This window comes from Eptesicus fuscus, chromosome 12, assembly GCF_027574615.1.
Source record: "Eptesicus fuscus isolate TK198812 chromosome 12, DD_ASM_mEF_20220401, whole genome shotgun sequence".
Taxonomy (NCBI): Eukaryota; Metazoa; Chordata; class Mammalia; order Chiroptera; family Vespertilionidae; genus Eptesicus; species Eptesicus fuscus.
The window spans coordinates 7,207,918-7,226,414 of record NC_072484.1 but is presented as its reverse complement, the minus strand read 5'-3'; positions in this window follow the sequence as shown (position 1 = coordinate 7,226,414).

The following is an 18,497-nucleotide window of genomic DNA, read 5'->3' as shown; positions in this document are numbered from 1 at the left end:
CCCAGCGTTACTCTTCACAGCATGCTTTTCTCCACCTTCCCCATGACTGGCTCAGCTCAAGTACATGCACCCCATGGAGGCTTTTCATATCAATCCTATTTAAAATAAATACTCCTTCTCCAGTGCTTGGAACAGCGCCTGGAACAGTATCACACACATCATAGGTGCTAGTAGTTGATTAATTTAAATCACATGAATAATGCATCTCCTATGTGCAAATTGTTCTTTTTGAAAGCAAGCATTTAGGTGTGCATTAAACTAGCAGGACTGAAGAGATTTCAGTGATCACTTAGAAGAGGGAGTAATAGTCAGGGCTCATATGTAGAATGGTGCAGCTGAGCAGGTAAACAGTGTTAGAAGTCAACCTAATTTTAAAGAAAGGACATAGGGTTAAATCTGAGGCCCAACTGGAGAGTCATGCCCCCGCTAAAAGAACACAAATTCAATTAAAAAAACAAAAACTAGCCTTTGCCACTGAGTCACGGGCTGGTTTCTCATCCTTGCTCGGCCAAGAGCTTTCCTATGCACTTTCCCTTTAACACCCGCAGTCTCCCTGTGAAGGAGTTTCTGTTATGGATTCATGTATGTGTGTGGTACCTGGGATTCATAGAGCAGGGCAGACTTTTTCTGCAGAGGACCAGAGAGTAAATGTTGGAGGACTGGCTGGCTCTATCTGGTCTCTGTTGAAGATACAATACTTGGTTGACCTTGTAGCTCAAAAGCAGCCACAGCCATGATACATGTAAATGGGCGTGGCTGTGTTCCAATAACGTTGTGTTTACCAACACAAGCAGCAGGCTGCATTTAGCTGGCTACAGTTTGCCAACTTCTCTTATAGAGGAGAGGTAATTTGCCTGCATTTAAATAGCTGTTAAGTGGCAGCTAGGGTTTGAACTTAGCTTGTTGTGATTGCTGAGTGCTAGATTTTAATGTTCATTTCTGTGCCGCCTCGCCTTCCCACTGGCCCATCCAATAGGTCGGGGCCACCACAGCTTTTAATAAGTATAATGAACATTAATTGGCTGCTTCCTTCACACCAGGCTATGCCTAAGGGATCTATGTGTATATGGGGTGGGGCAAAGGTAGGTTTACAGTTGTTCATATGAAAGTAATGCAACAATTAATCAGTAATAATATGAGAATAAACTCTATGTTTAGCGTACTCACAACTGTAGACCTACTTTTGCCCCATCCTGAGTGCAATGATTTAATCCTCACAGTGTTGAAGGAAGAAGCCACCACTCCACATCTGAAATAAAAAGTGGAATTTCTCGTTTGCTAGGAAGAGAGAATTGTTTCAGTGAAGTCTCTCTGGACAAGCAGAGAGAGAGCTGACCATTTCATAGTTTGGGCAAGTACGGAGTTCAAGGGTTGGTGGCTTCCAGAGCTGGCCATTGACAGAGGGCTGCCTTTAGTCCTGGAGGTCTGGTTAGTTGCCCGAGGCTGCTGTGTGTGCCCCGTTAGAAGGGTGGTGCTCAGTGAGTTGTCACTGGTAGGTTGGGACGGATTTAAACCAATTCTGGTGATTACTTGTTCTGGGCATGGACTCTTGAATTTGGTTCCTATGATCTTTTGTTCCTTACAACATTCCTAGAAGGGAAAAACTCTCGTGACCCACACTTGAAGTTTGAGGAAATAGAAGCATATAGAGGTTATGTGGCTTGCCCTAGATCTGAGGGCTGGTAAATGGTAGGGCCAAGATTTTAAAATGGAAAGTAAGAATCCATACTCTGTGCTCTTAACAATGACCCTCTCTACCTCCCATGTCACAAGTTTGCTTTCAGTGAGAATCACAGGTTGATCACTTACAGGCATTCAAATAAATTCCTCACTTGAATCCATATATTTTATTCATTTTAAGTCATCATTTGTCCTCATCTCTGCTCCCTCTTTTAGGTAACAAATGGCCACTTAGAAAAGAACATCCACAAGGCCAGGTTCCTTGATGTGAAATGCAGTGCCATTTAAGGTAATTGTTCTTAATATTTAGCTTCTAACCAAAAAGTCAGGCTTGCTTTTGCTGAAAGGTTAATAAGCAGAAGTCTTGACTTCACAGTACGTCAGGACAGATAAATGACTACATGAAAGATAATGCAAAATTATAGCCTAGTTTAACCCCACTGGGCTTGTTCTTGACTCTTAGGCCAACCTTGCAAAAGGTTAAATGGAAAATTAAGGGAAAGACAAGTTTCTTTATCTGCAAATTCATGGTTCACCTCTACAACTTATAGGACTTAGCAGTCATGGCCAACATTAACGGCAGAACTAGGAGAATTCTAACTAAAGAGTTGTAACTGTCTCCGGCTTGACCACAGATGGACTCAGGGGACAGAAGACTTGGACCTACTTCTATTTTCATCATGAACTTAGATGCAAAATCATGGGAAATGGGTTGAATCTACCCTTATGTATTAGTATCCTAGGATTGCTATAAAAAAGTACCCTAAAGTGGGTATTGTAACAGAAATCTTTGTCTCGTAGTTCTCAAGACCAGAAGCCCGGATTCAAGGTGCTGGCAGAACCATATTCTTTCTGAAGTCTCTAGGGGAGAATACCTCCTTGCCTCTACCAGCTTCTTCTGTTTGTCAGCAATCTTTAGCATTTCTTGGCTCATAGATGCATCACTCCAATCTCTGTCTCTGTCGTCACATAGCTTTATCTCCTGTGTGTCTCTGTTTCCAAGTCTCTTCTCTTCTCATTAGGCCACCAGTTATAATGGGTTAAGAGTCCACTCTTCTTTCTTGGACTCATCTCACTAATTACATCTACAATGACCTTATTTCCAAATAAGTTCACATTCTAAGGTACCAGGGGCTAGGACTTCAACATATATTTTGGGGGGGACACAATTCAACCAAATACACCAGGATTTCATGTTCCCATTTGTTTTATGATGATAAGATTGCCGCCTTCTTCATAGGGATGCTGAGGGAAGATAATGAGATTAAACATATCACTGCCCAATGAAGCCAAAAGATGAGGGCGTATTCATGGGCAGCCTTCATAAAAAGAATTCTTTTATTATAGACTCAGCCAACTTCCTTTCTACAGGAGCCTAGCTCCCTGATATATATTTTACCAAATAATAAGTAACTTCAAAATAAGTGAAATGTACACAAAAGGATGATCATCTCTGCCTTAGAGGTGATTCTGCAGTAACTCTTAGAAATTGCTTCCTTTATATATAGACTGGACATTTCTGAAGACAAACCTGGTTTCTCCCCAGAGATGCGAAGGAGTGTTTCTTCTGCTTGTTCTGGAAGAAAAGGATGTTTCCCTCACCACAGACTGTCCACATTCAGCTTTTTCACTGAACTTGTAGAAAGAATGTCAATTCACATAGAGTTTCATGGAGGATGCAGGGTACTCTGGGGCCTCTCAAGAAGCAGAGCTTGCGTGAAATGGAAAAAAAACACACGACCCCATCATCTTGTTCTGGGCTTTGTTGCTCATTCACTCATTTATTCAACAAATACAGAGCCCACTAGATGTCAGACAGAGCCACCAGAGGCGCAAAGATATATAAGACGCGTACCCTACCCTCAGATAACCCACAGGTGAGTGGAGAAAACAGGTAGAGAAATAGCCATAATATGTTAAGTTCCACTGAAGAGGTGTTTGCAAAATGCTGTGGACACAGGTGATGCCATTGAAAGAAATCAGGGAAGGTTTCCTTGAGGCAGAAACAACAAAGGCAGGGAATGTAATCTACAAAAGCCGAGGGGCATAGATTCCTTATTGTTTCTCTGTGAGGCTGGAGGGTAGGCAGTAAGGCAAGCATGTCAAACTCTTGGCCCCCCGGGCCTCATGTGGCCCACAACAAATATTTTTGTGACCCAGCCAATATAATGGTATGTAAGAAACGTTTTAATAAAAATTTCATAACTTAATTTTTATAATATCCTGCTATACATAATCCTATATAATAAAAGGGTAATATGCAAATAGACAGAATGGCAGAACAACCGAACTATCAATCAAAGCGTAATATGCTAATGATATGCTAAGGCTGCTCAACCGCTCGCTATGATGTGCACTGACCACCATGGGGCGCACGCAGAACATGGCAGGCCTCGGCAGCAGAGCACAGAACATGGTGGGCATGGGCTACTGTGGGATGGTGGAGCAGGTGGGGGGGGGGGGTGCCAGACCAAGGCGGGGCGCTGGTGGCTGTCATTGGGGCGAGCCTCTGGTGGTTACTGAAAATTCTTTGCTACTGCATGCCACGGTCCTGGCAGCGCTCGCACCTGCTGCCGGCACTAGACCCAATTGCCCCTCAGGGCTTCTCCACCTCCCTCTGCTCCTGAGGGGCGATTGGGGCAGCAGCCACTGCTGGCACCCACTGTCTGCGCCGGCCCTTATCACTCAGTGCTGTCAGTGGGTGTGAGTGCTGGCTGCTGGCCCAAATTGCCCCTGAGGGCTTCTCCACCTCCCCCTGCTCCTGAGGGATGATCAGGGCAGCAGCCCCCACTCACACCCACTGCCGATGCCAGCCCCAATTGCTCCATGCTGTCAGTGGGTGCAAGCAGGACTGGCTCCATCAGCACATAGGAGTGGCGTCAGCGGGAGCAGGGCTTCCAGCAGACAGAGGAGCAGGGGCCAGTGGGAGGGGCTGGGCAGGGGCACGGAGGATGGGCCGGGTGGCTAGGGACCCTACTCATGCACAATTTCATGCACTGGGCCTCTAGTTATTAATAACAAACTACAACATTCACTAATGACTGATTACTATAATCGTTGCATTCATTTCCCTTACATGCCTTACTCACAGGCACACCATTCCTCTCCACTAATACTAGCAGCGAATATTTTAGCAGCCGATTGCTTATTAATTTGTGCAGTTATTTAGTGTCTGGTAAGTTAATGTTCAAGAAAAATATTAATTGTTATTAAAATGTTCTATTATTTTATGTTAACAACTAGAGGCCCAGTGCATGATTGAATCATGCACATGTAGGGTCCCCTACATGCTTTCGCTTTCGATCGCGGGGGAGCTGAGTGCCTGTCTGCTGGTGCACCAGGCCTTTCAGAAGCCTCCGGCTCAGCGGAGGCTTCTGAAAGGCCTGGTGCTGGAGCAGACAGGCACCCAGCTCCCCCGCTTTTGATGGTCCGCGGCGGGACGTGAGCTTGCTGCCCCAGAGGCCCCTTCTGTTCCACAGCACAGCCATGGTGCAGACGCTGAGCTTGCACCACCACTGGCGACGCGAGCTCAGCGTCCTGCTGGCCCAATTGGCTACCCCGGCCACCCCGAGTCCCGCCCCCTGCGCCTCCTGCTGGCCCAATCGTGGGTGTAGCAGAGTGATGGTAATTTACATATTACCATTTTATTAGGTAGGATTACTCATTTATTTTAGCCCTTTGTATTCAGCATATCTCTATCAAAATAAATCTATGTTTCTTTGAAAATTGAAGCTTTTTTTGCGGCCCACATAAACTTAAACCTTGTTTATTTGGCCCTTGTTAGCCTTTGAGTTTGACATGCTTGCTGTAAGGTCTGTATGGGAAGTGGCACAATTAGAAGTCTGGGGCCATATCACAAATATTCTTTATATGTCACACTGAAGAATTTGAACTCTATCCTCCTAGAGTAATAATTGCTTTTTCATTTCCTTATGACTGTTTTTTTTTCTTAAATTAACCTCAACTTATTATATAAAACTTAAAGTGTAAAAAAGTATAAACATGAAAATTAAAATCAACTTTAATCTCAACATCTAGAGATTGACTTTTGTGTTTTATGTATATCCCTCCATCTTTTTTATAATTTAACTAGAGGCCTAGTGCATGAAATCATGCACTCAGGGGGTTCCTTCAGCCTGGCCTGCACCCTCCCGCAATCCAGGAACCCTCAGGGGATGTCCAATTGCCAGCTTAGGCCCACTCCTCATGGGGAGCAGGCCTAAACCGGCAGTTGGGCATTGTTAGCGCTGCTGCGGAGGCAGGAGAGGCTCCTGCCACCGCCACTGTGCTTGTCAGCTGTGATGTGAGCCTGGCTTCTGGCTGAGTGGCGCTCCCCCTGTGGGAGCGTACTGACCACCAGGAGACAGCTCCTGTGTTGAGCATCTAACCCCTGGTGGTCAGTGCACGTCATAGTGAGTGGTTGAGCGGCCTTAGCATATCATTAGCATATTACACTTTGATTGGTTGAATGGACAATTGGATGACTGGACACTTAGCATATTAGGCTTTTAATATATAGGATAAATTCAGCATAATGTATTTATTTTAATGTTAGTTTATTATCATGTTAACGTATATATAATTTTGTCTCTCTCTTTTTTTTTTTCACTTAACATTATCTTGTGGGATTTGTCCTGAAGGAATCTTTTCTGGATTGTGTTGTGATATGTCTACATTTAAAAAAATATGTTTTTATTGATTTTAGAGAGAGATCAGGGGAGAGGGAGGGATAGAAACATCAATGAGAGACCATCATTGGTCAGTTGCTTCCTGCATGCTCCCTACTGGGGCTCGAGCCCTAAACTCAGGCATGTGACCAGGAATTGAACCATTGACCTCTTGGTTCATGTGATAACACTCGACCAACTGAGCCACACCAGGCGGGCATATGTCTACATTTTTAAAAGGTAGACAAGGGGAGGGTCTACAGTCTAAGATAATGTCAAGGTAGCTTATACCAAGAACTTGAATTCCTGCCATTTCTAGCTGTAGAATTCATTGAGTCTTGACACATTTCAACTCATCATGTGATTCACAGAAATAAAACAAATGGCTTCATTTTTTATGAAGGGGGATATTAAGTGACAAATGAAAAAAAAAAAGTTGATGAGGAAAAATGGCAGGTTTTAAACAGTGCATTTATTTTCTAACTATAAGTGTTTCTCTTTATTTAAACTTACAGTCTGAGCATGCTGAACATGCAATACATTAATCCTGAGATTTCCATAAACTGCATCATTTCAAGACACATAAACTTGGTTGTTAATATTACAGCCATCTCACAGAATGTGTCAGAAGAATAAATCCTAAATCAAAATAACACCATAGTCCACACCAGAGTTTTTAAATGTTATTCTCAAAATTTAAGATTGTAAGAATATCATTAGAATGGATCAAAATAGGTCCAATAGGCATGAAATAAAGCAACTGAAAGGAATGTGGGCTTGTACAATTCTCACAGGCTTGGTCTACCTCTGAGACGATTATGTCTTTTAATGTGGAAAATCAGTCGTTTGTTGAAATTTCAACAATATTTAATAACATCCATGAATTCCACTAAACCAGAGTTCACAAACAGTAAAGATGAACACAATGGTTTTTATTTTGCCTTGTCTTAAATTAGAGGTTGTTGACTATACTTTTTAATTCACCATTCATCTATGATGACAGTTTATATCTTCAAGGATGAAGAAAAAGAGCTTAAGTTTTCTAGAGGAAACAATCAAGTTCTCTCTAAGGAAACAAAGTCAGGCTAGCGCCAACCTTCCCTTGTGGGAGAGAGGAAATTATGTAGCCCTGGCCACTGGGGAAAGGTAATTTTCAGGAAGAGGTGAAATCATGACTCACATCCAGATATCAAAGTGAATATGATTTTATTTTACTCATGTGAGAGGTCCAGGTTGATATTATAACTGGTTCAAAGGAAAAGTCAAAACAGCCCACATTTATCTGGAATAAAGAAATGTTGAGATGAATTGCAAGCAGAGACAAAAACTGTTTATTGTGGAGGGCAGGAGTGAGGACAGTTTGAACCTCTACCAGGGAAGACATACTTTGCACATGTCAGTTATCTGTGATTTCCAGAATTGCAACAGAACTCAATGTCAAGGACCAGAGCTAGACTCTGACTGCTCTGAGCATGTGCTACAGCACCTTCTTCCGTGGGAGACACTTGTGTGTGCCCTGACGACAGTTCTCCTCTCTCTGCCCTGTTATCTTCTGCTTCCCATTGTGCCAGTCTGCTGCAAATCCACAACTCACCATTAAGTAAGATGAAGTCTATAGTTGTAGGAGAAAAAGAAAGATATAAAAATAATCACTGCTACTGAAGGCCCAAATAATCACTGCTACTGTTCAAGCGCGATGGACAGACACTTTTCCACTGCAAGGTCAGTTCCATTAACCAAAGAACTTCAGCTGTTTTGTCCACTTCTAATAACAGATCCTGGTTTTTGAGGCCTGAAACTTTTACAATGATTAGAGCCCTCTTTAAAAAAGGAAATGTATGTAAAATTGTGACTACAGAAGTAGGTACAGAGCAAATATTTACTTAGAATGAGAAAATAAGTAATGAAATATCCAGTAAATCATTAAAAAACCACAAATCACAAATGATTTTAAAGCTAATAAAAACTGCATATGTGACCAAGTTGCAAAAAATAGCACAGTCTTTATTTTTTGTTAACTAATTCACACCACTATGGTTCCTTTTTCCCTACACATTTTTTGTGGACGCGCATTTTGATCATTCTTTCATGTGACAATGATTTCATAATATTATTTTCTAGAGGGAGAATTGAAAGATAATTCAGTCCTCCTACTGTGGTTGATTATTTCTGTTTTGAGAGCTGTTTTGTGTGTGTTTTGTCTCAATCCACAAGACTTCGTCAGGACAAGGTGGGTCAGATGAGCTGAGATATGATGTAATGACCTGCTACTCAATTTTTGTCGTGTACATGATGAATTCGAGATTTCTGAAATTCTGTTGTTCATAATGCCCATCAAAAGAGAAACAAACATGCATGGTGTACTTATTGTTACTTATGCTATATGACCCAATTTATTCTGAATGATGGAGATCTTTGGTGTCGGGTTTTTCCATAGACTGTCATCTGACTTTGAACATTCCAAGTATTGTTTCTCCTTCCCAGGGCCACACCCTTGTAAGGTCAGGTGTGTGGTCCTACGTCTGTCCTTGCCTCCGGTGTCAGGATCCCGGAGCGTCAACCCTGTAAGCGCCGAGAGTCCCTCAGGAAGCAATTCCTACACCAGAACCATCAGCAATAATTTAATTGAAACACGTCAACGCCTATGAATCACATACATATATCTTACTAAAACCCAAATCAGTGCACCCTACAGTCATTTTTCTTTTAGCCAGATTTAAAAAGTGGCCACAACCACTTTAGTACCATTTGATAACAGGGAACTGGAGCAAGCAGGAAGTTAGTGGGCAAGGAAGCAGCATTTTAGTTCAATTGTGTTTGAACCTCTCACTGTTACAAAACTCACAAAAATATAAAAATATGTGTCTGTGTGAACATATTGTTAGTAATCCTCTTCCATTTCTCAATATCTCCCCAGTGTCTCCCACATTACATGGATTATAATAGACACTTAATAAATCTCCGGTTACAGGATTAAATAAATGCTTGATGAAGCAACATGAAAAAAAGGATATATTTATGTGAGGGTTTTTTGGTGCCCTCACGAGATGGTTGTCCATAGAGAAAATATTATTCAGAAGGTTTTCAAACAATTAATATTCGATATATTAAAGTTACAATTGTAAGAAAAAACAACTAGCTTTTTCTGAGGCTTTCAGTGTAGTTCACAAGTCTATTCTATTTTTAAATTCATTAAGTATTAGCAGTCACTTTTAAGGGATCTTTGACCAAAAAAAAAAAAAAAAGAAGAAGAAGAAAACAAATTTCCTTTAAAAGCTTAAACACCTCTAATATTTTAAACATCTTTTATAAATTTAATGTGTTTTCTTTATTTAAGTACTCCAAGAGACTGAATTAATAAAAAACACATTTCTTGACTATTTACCAAGTCTTTTTCATTTACTAATGTTTATAAAAATTTGAAGTTTTCATTTTCTTAAAATGTTTCAAATGCATAAAAAGTGCATACAATTCATTGTTTACAGAAAAATATTAATACTATGGCTTTGTTACTCTCAAAATTCTTTTCCTTAATTTTTAAGTTTAAGAAATGTGTTCACATTTAAGGAATATAGTTATCATTCCAATTCAGTGTATTTATTTATGACCTCAGGTTTCATCCACAAGATTTTTGGTGACCAGCTGCTGGGACAGATTGAGGTCTATTTCAGTTTTCTTATCATGTCTACATAATTCCAAGATATGGTCAATTAGCCTATGTCCCCAAATTTAAGTTATACACATTTACTAACCTATAGGGCTAGTTACAGATTCGATAGCTCTCACCAAAGTTGATTACTTGATTTAATTTTGATTGGCTCCCCCATCCCCATCTTAAAGCACATTACATTGATCCTTCCTAATCAGACTTATGAATTTGATGGAATTTCAAAGACATAGAAATATAATTTCTACCCAAGGATAAAGACTTGCCAGTTTGATGACCTCATTTTAAAAAATATATACAACTGGGTAGAGATATTTACAACGTTGAATTTTGTAGACTTCATCTGATTTGCATTTAAATTCAGTCATTCTACTGGAAGGAACAGTTAAATACTCTTTCTAAAAATAAAATCAAAGATACCTTCCTGCTATTCATAAAAATATATCAAAGAATTTCAGAGAAGGAAAATGACAGTATAAAAAAGGGGCAACGTTAAAGAGAAATGCGATTTAATAGTAGGGTTTCATTAAATGTGATAGCAATAGTGAACACATATTTCTTTTTTTTTTTATTTTTTTTAATTTTTTTATTGAGGTATATGTGTACATATCTTACCATTACCCGCCCCCCCACCCCACACCCATACATGCCCTCACCCCCCAGAGTTTTGCATCCATTGTTTATGCTTATATGCATGCATACAAGTCCTTCGTTTGATTTCATAACTCCCCCACCTCTCCCTAACTTTCCCCCTGTAATTTGAAAGTCTGTTTGATGCTTTACTGTCTCTGTAGTGAACACATATTTCAAAAAGAATTCTTGAATGAGAAGGTGCAGAAGACAATCCTATATAATAAAGAGCTAATATGGTAATTAGACTGGACAGTGGTGGAACGACCTTCTGGAACGACCTCCCGGAATGACCAGTGGGCTGGGGGGTGGGGCCGTGGGGCCACAAGGCAGCCGGGGCTTTGAGGGCCCAGGCAGCCTGAGCTGCAAAGTCCTACCCTTGCATACATTTTGTGCATTGGGCCTCTAGTAAATAATAAATTTATGAATTAAAAATATCAGATTGTATATACATGTGAGGGTTTTTTTTGCACCCTCACTGCATATATACTATATTAGTAATAGATACTAGAAGAGGGAGAGTGCAGCTCATATAAAACAGTACTCAATTTCCCATCATAGATACTTAACTATAATAATAAAAGTCTAAGCGACCATCGCAACTGAACAGACAACTGAACAGGCTGCGTGGGACGACCAGGTCAGCAGGGGGGTTAGTGAGAGGTGACCAAATGACTGAGCAGCAGGCTGCGTGGGGTGACCAGGCCGGCAGAGGGGGGCAGTTGGGGGTGACCAGGCCGGCAGGGGGGGCAGTAAGGGGTGACCAGGCTGGTGTGTGTGGGGGACTTAGGGGTGATCAGGCAGGCAGGCAGGTGAGCAGTTAGGAGCCAGTGGTCTTGGATTGTGAGAGGGATATCAGATGTTGGGCCTAAACCAGCAGTCGGACATCCCCTGAGGGGTTCTGGATTGGAGAGGGTGCAGGCTGGGCTGAGGGGGCCCCCCTCCCCCCAATGCACGAATTTCATTCACCGGGCCTCTAGTATACTTATAAAACCTAATACAGGTGTCAGAAACCATTATTGAAAGAGCAAGGTGATGTAAAACATCATCATCCGTATCATTATAATCCCCTATCATCATAGCAACAAAAGCTAAGAAAGGGGTAGGGTCATGGGGAAATAAAAATTGCTTGTTTTTTTTTTTTATGTTCTACAAAAGGTTAGACTTTAAAAATATTTGACATAACATTAAAAATAGATTTAAATGTATTCATAAAATTATGAAATTAACTGCCTGGGTAATATAAATAGAATGGTGTTGTTGGCTGACTCCCCAAAGAGATCATCAAAAGAACCTGCAGATCAAAGCCAAAGGTATTGTTTACTGCAGGAAGGGAGGGCGGGTATCAGGAGCATCTCCAAAGGGGAGAGCCAAAAGGGGCTATCAATGAGCTTTCTGTGTCCCGATTTAAGGTGGGTCTTTCAATGCAGGAGCCTCACTGGGATTTGGCAAAGTTTGCAATAGAGTTTTGATGGATGTGGAGAGGCAAAGATTTTGAAGTGAGTCTTTAAAGAATAAACCACAGTTTGATGAATCCACTGGAGAAATCTCTTGTTTAATAGCAAGAAGGGGCTATTGTTGCATGTACTGAAGAGAACCAGGTGAATAGTCTATTGTTCAGATAAATGGATTTTCAGCAAGTTCCTGCAACTAGCAATCAAGTTACCGGCAACTTTATTTTTCTGGGCAAGCATTTCCTGGCATAACAGTCATGTTCATGTAGGCAGCAGGTTGCATTGATTAGATGGTAACAGTTGTCAACAAGGTTTATTTAAACATTAGAATTACTAAAAATTAAAAAGAAAACAGCTTGTATAGGGAAAAGGGGGAACATAAAGCATAAAATGAGCATAAAATCAGAAAACAAAACTTAAGAGGACAGGAAGACCAAACATACCAATAAATGTTAAAAATGAAAATGGATTAAACTATCCAGTGAAGACATGCATTTAAAAATATACTAGTCATGCCCTGACCAGTTTGGCTTAGTGGATAGAGCGTCAGCCTGCAGACTGAAGGGTCCCAGGTTCGATTCCAGTCAAGGGCATGTACCTTGGTTGTGGGCGCATCCCCAGTAGTGGGTGTGCAGGAGGCAGCTGATGGATGTTTCTTTCTCATCGATGTTTCTAACTCTCTATATGTTTCTAACTCTTCCTTCCTCTCTGTAAAAAATCAATAAAATATATTAAAAAAAATAATACCCTGCAGGCACTGTCTGTGTCACTAATTTCATTCATTCATTCACTCATTCATTCATTCATTCATTCATCATTCATCATTCAGCAATGGTGAGTACTGTGCCAGGCACTGAGGCTGTGGTGGACAAGTCAGAAAGATCCCTACTGGAGCTTAGTGTAAAGGGAGGTGAGGAAGAGACAAGAAACATGTTAAAAACATGGTTAAACCACACAATTTCTATTTGTGATAAGTGTTTTGAAGAAAAGAAAAGTTTTATGAGGGCAAGTGACTTGGTGGGAAGGAGGCTACTCTTTGGATTCAGAGGCCAAGGCAGGCTTCTCAGAGGAAGTGACATACGCTGAGACCCAAATGACAAGTAGAGGTCAGTCATGTGAAAAGCTGAAGGCAATGTGTGTGCAAGAGAGGAATGAGCAAATGATAAAACGCAGAGGAGGGAGTGTGGGGCTTTTCAGGGCCAGAAAGAAGGTGGGGGGTGCAGGGGCAAGAGGTAGATGACGTCAGAGAGGTGGATGAGGGATCCCCGGTCATGTTTGACCTTGAGGCCAAAGAAGGGTGTGGATTTTTTTCTAAGTGTAAATGAAACATAATACTTCACTTTCCACGTTACTTCAAAAGACCAAATGCTATCTTTCTTTGAGCTAAAATACTAATGCAATGCCCTACATGTTCTTGCTTCTATCATTCATAATTATATGTTTGCAGTTATTTCAACAGACTGATGTGAGAGTTAATTTTGAAGCTTACAAGGGAAATCTAAGAAATATTTAAAATATATTAGTTTAGATTTTAGTCTCCCTGCAGAGTTTCCGCAAAGCAGACGTTTTTATTGCACAGAATCCTTAGAAATTCTCTTGAGTTATTTGATTTCATTTTAAAAAGCCCATGAGCACTTACATTCTTTAAAAATTCTGATATTGTCAATGACTGACAGTGGTTTTAGATATTTTGTAGAAAGATGTTATTACAGTGATGCTCTTATTTCATATTTTAGGCATATCAATTTAATGTCTATTGCTTGTAATGTGATAAAGTGGAAATAATTTTAATTTCCATCAGTGGAGGAAGGAGAAATAAAATGTGTTATTGTTATACTAGAGGCCTGGCGCACGAAATTCGTGCACTCGGGGGGGGGGGGGGGTCCCCTCAACCCGGCCTGCGCCCTCTCGAAGTCCGGGAGCCCTCAGGGGATGTCTGACTGATGGCTTAGGTAGTCAGTGCACTTCATAGCAACCAGTTGTTCTGCCGTTCAGTCAATTTACATATTAGCCTTTTACTATATAGAATGATGGAATGATTCAGCAATTTAATGGACTACCTGTATGCATATTGGCCTGTACAGGCCTCCACAAGACAAGGAGGGAGGAAATAGAAAAATTACAAATTTCCCCCCAAGATTTATTGTGTAAGTTTAAGGGATACAAGAGCTGATTTGAGACACTGGTATATTGCGCAATGGTTGCCACCACAGCCTGGTGGCCTGAGCTTGCAGGGGCATGAGAAAACTTCCAGGGTGATGGGCATGCTCATTACCTGGGTGATGGTGGTGATTTCACAGGTGTATCTATGTCAGAACTTAGGAAGTTTTACATTTTATTTTGTGAAGTTTGTTGGATGTCCGTTTACCTCAAAAAGCTATTTAAGTGACTGTGATTGGTCATTGACTGGAAAAATGCAGTTGGTAGTAATTTTTCTTCCTTACTAGTGTATAAAATGGTAGTGCTCCCTGAAGTTAATGGCGTATTAGATGTCAAAAACTGTGCGATAAATGCCTCTGATCTGAGAGTCTGGTGGCTGAGCTTTATGCTATTTTCAGCTAAAAGCATGCTCACTGATAGCGTAGGAAATACTAAGGGGGATGATGTGGGGAAGACTATGAATTTCCTTCCAGCCACGGTAAGGTTAGGATGTGGTTGTTAGCGGCTGCTAGCTGTCCCCCAGCAGCTTTCTAACTGGTCACGCCGCCCTCCTAGGTCCTCTCTGGCAGGTTCCCCAGCCTTTGCCATAGATTCCTGGCTGCCTACACTGCTCCCCTCCCCATTTCTCTGGGAAGCCAAGGTCCTGTGACTAAGCTCTGGCCAATGAGATGAAAGCAAAGTTGACATGTTCAGCCAATTACAGTCACCGGTCTAAGAAAGGTGTCCCTAAAATTGCAGATGGGCCTGCCTGTCATATTTTATTGTAAATGTGTCTGATTCCCCCCCCCCCACCCGCCACCTTATAATTCATTGACATGGAAACTGTTTTCAACGTGAACAACCTCCAGACGAGATTTAGTTGTCAGTGGAGTTTCAGTGCTTCCTCTTTGGATGCCACACCCCATTCTGCAGCAGCTCCTCAGTGGCTTTGGGCACGTCCTTGGTCTTTCTGCTGCAGGCCCCCGGGCTGTGAAATGTGGGTAAGGATTCAAGGCTCGGGGGGCGCTGCGAGGATTAATTAACATCGGCGGAGCACTTTGAACATAACACGTGCCCTCTTCACACATTTCACCCAGAGACTTGGACAGCCTGTGCCGGCCAGGCTGGGCCCATTTATCTCTGTTTCCCAGATCAAGTTATGGGGCAGGAGAATGAGTGGCTTGCTCAGAGCCACTCAGTAAACTGGGCACCGGCCCTGAGGAGGCCTCTGGAATACTGACTTCCAATCTTGTTGCAGCACCCGCTGCACATGCTCTGTTGTGAAGCAGGGCTCCGTCCACGCCAGCTGCCTTTGTCTGTAGCTGCTCCCCTCGGAGAGCTCCCTGGGGTGGTTTCACTGACCTCCAGAGTGGAGAGCTCCTCTCATCAGAAAAGCAACTCCAATGTCGGGGCGAGCCAGTGAGCCCCTGACTCTACAACCTGCACTCCAGGCAAGTTCACTGGAGGTTATGTTTGCTTTTGTGTCTCTGGTTATAAAACTGAAGACATGAGGTGCACCCATGCAGAAAGAAATAGTCGTTCTATTTTTTAAGATTGCATTGGGAATTTATTATTTTTTTTATAAAGCACACAGGACAAAATTAACATTTCCAATATTCCTGCCAACAGCTAACAACCACCGCTAATATTTTAGCTTTAGACATATTAAGTTTTTTTAAACATGTATAAAAAAAACCCTTTTTTAAAAAACTGGACCACACTGCATAGACCAATGATAACATGCTGATCCGTGCTGCAGAAACCCTTTTATTCTCCCTGGCCTCCTCCCCTCTCCCTGCTCTCCAAATTCCAGTCACCTGACTTTCTGTTCTCACTGTAACCTATGATGTCCTGCCTGGGACATTCACGCTGTCCCTCTCTCCTCCCCTACATTATAGCACCTTCTCCCTAATTTCTTCATCTGCCCTCTTCCAAAGGGGACAGTTCCTCTCCCCTTGCCCTAACTTCTCCGAACTTCCCTTTATGCATCATTTCACACATCTTGGGGTATTTTATTAACGTCTTGCACCTCCAGGTGGGACGGCATGAGGGCAGAGTCTGATTTCTTTCTATCTGCCCCATTGGCCCTTCATTACCTAGCGAGCCTGGCTCAAATAATATCTGTTGAATGAACAAATGAGAAGTGACATCTTTTCCATCTGCTTTAATGGTTCTGCTATGGATGTGTAACAGAATGGTAAGTGTGACTCTCCCTGTTGATTCCATTCCAGCAGAAGGCTCCAGAGCCCAGGGCGGGAAAACATTTAGAAAACATTGTAAAGCAAGGTGCTGGGCCATCTGTGCAGAAACCGCAGAAAGTCATTCAGAACCATTTTTCTGCATTCGTGAATCATGCAACTCCAGCCTGAATAAGAGATGGTGATTCAAGAAGAATGGTTTTGGGCAGAGAATTGTTCTCCCCACGAGGCAGGGAGGGGCAAGCTACCCATTACCTACAGCAAAGGAGTGCTATTTAACAGAATCCCACAGAAGATATGAGTTCCCTAAAGTGTGGGGGACACAAGTACTGGTGCCTGACCCACTCCTCTGTGGCCTGAGGGCGTAGGCCTGGGGTTGACCAGTTGCCTTGACTTGTGGCAGCGCTGAGAGCAGCAGCTGCTCTGAAATGAGCTGAACATTCGTTGATGGGGGCAACACTGAGTGAGCTTTTCCTCTGGCCAGTTGAGCACTCAGAGGGAAGAGGTAGGGGCTCTCTTAGAGTAGATCCACCAAGAGGACCATCTGGAAGGGGAAAGGGAACCCAGTATAGACCCCGAGCACTGGGGTCCGGGGTGTTCAGGAGTAAAGAGTAGCTGGTCAGAGAAAAGGGTTGAGGGCAGAGCTCTGGGCAGGTGCATCCCTCATGAACTCAGAGAAACTCCTTGAGAGAAAGAGCTAATATTTATACACCTGCTGTCCAGAGGGCATCCACTTCCAGGCAAAACATGGAGCAAGCAAACTCTTCTGACCTCCAGCCATGAGGGTCCAGAGCCTGTAGCTATTACGTGGAAGAGGAGGCAGAGCAGAAAATGGCAAAAGAGCTACCTCCAACCCCCACTGTACTCCCACTCCTAAACTGGGGCTCAGGGTTAAGTGCAAATGGGTGATATTCCATGTTATATGGCCATTGAACTGGAATGGACTCTATTACCTACTCATTACCAAAAAGGCCAGGACTTTATGGAAATTTCATTCCAGTTTAGAGAAAATAAAGCTTAATGGGGAATGATTGCACCCCATTGATCCGAGCTCCTTTGGATATTTGATTGTATGTATGTACTTACTTCTATGTGAAAAATATGTTTAGATGTATATATTATATGAAGAGACATATGTGATATTAAGGTATATGTATTATATTAAATACTAGAGGTCCCATGAAATTCGTGCATGGGGCACGTGTCCCCTAAGCCCAGCTTGCACCCTTTCCAATCTAAGACCCCTCTCCAATCGGGGACTGCTGGCTCCTAACTGCTCACCTAACTGCCCCCCTCCCCCCCCGCTAGCCTGATCACCCCTGTCTCTGCCTGCCGGCCTGGTTGCCCCAACTGCCCCCTCCTTCCAGCCTGGTCACCCCTAACTGCCCCCCCACCAGCCTGGTCGCACCTTACTGCCCCCCCCCCCTGTGGGCCTGGTCACCCCCAACTACCCCCCATGCAGGTCTGGTCGCCACTAACTGCCCCCCCCTGCCAGCCTGGTAACCCCCAACTCCCCCCCCCCCACCGGCCTGGCCGCCCCCAACTGTCCCCCTCTGCCAGCTTGGTTGCCACTAACTGCCCCTTCCTACCAGCCTGATTGCCCCCATCTGCCCCCCCCCTGCTGGCCTGGCCACCCCCAACTGCCCCCCCTGCTGGCCTGGTTGCCCCATGCAGCCTGCTGTTTGGTCATCCATCCGGTTGTTTCAGTTGTGAGAGCCCCTGGCTTTTTATATATTGGGATACATATCATCCTAAACAAACTGCAATGAATATTCTTTTCACTGAATAGTTGTGCCTTTGGGCACATTTTCAGAGTGGGACTTGTTGATGAGCAATTATCAAAGTTTTGAATGTTCAATAGATTTCATCTGTTGTGCTTCAAAACAGTTATATCAATGATATAAACTTACATCCTCATCAGAAGCCTCATTTCTCTTCCCTTAAAGATTTTGCGTGAGGTCATTAGAAGCAGATTTTTACATGGTCATATCGTTTCCAGTCCAGTTCCTTCTTATCTATTTTTAATTCGTCAGAGAGAATCATATTTTGAAAATATCCATCA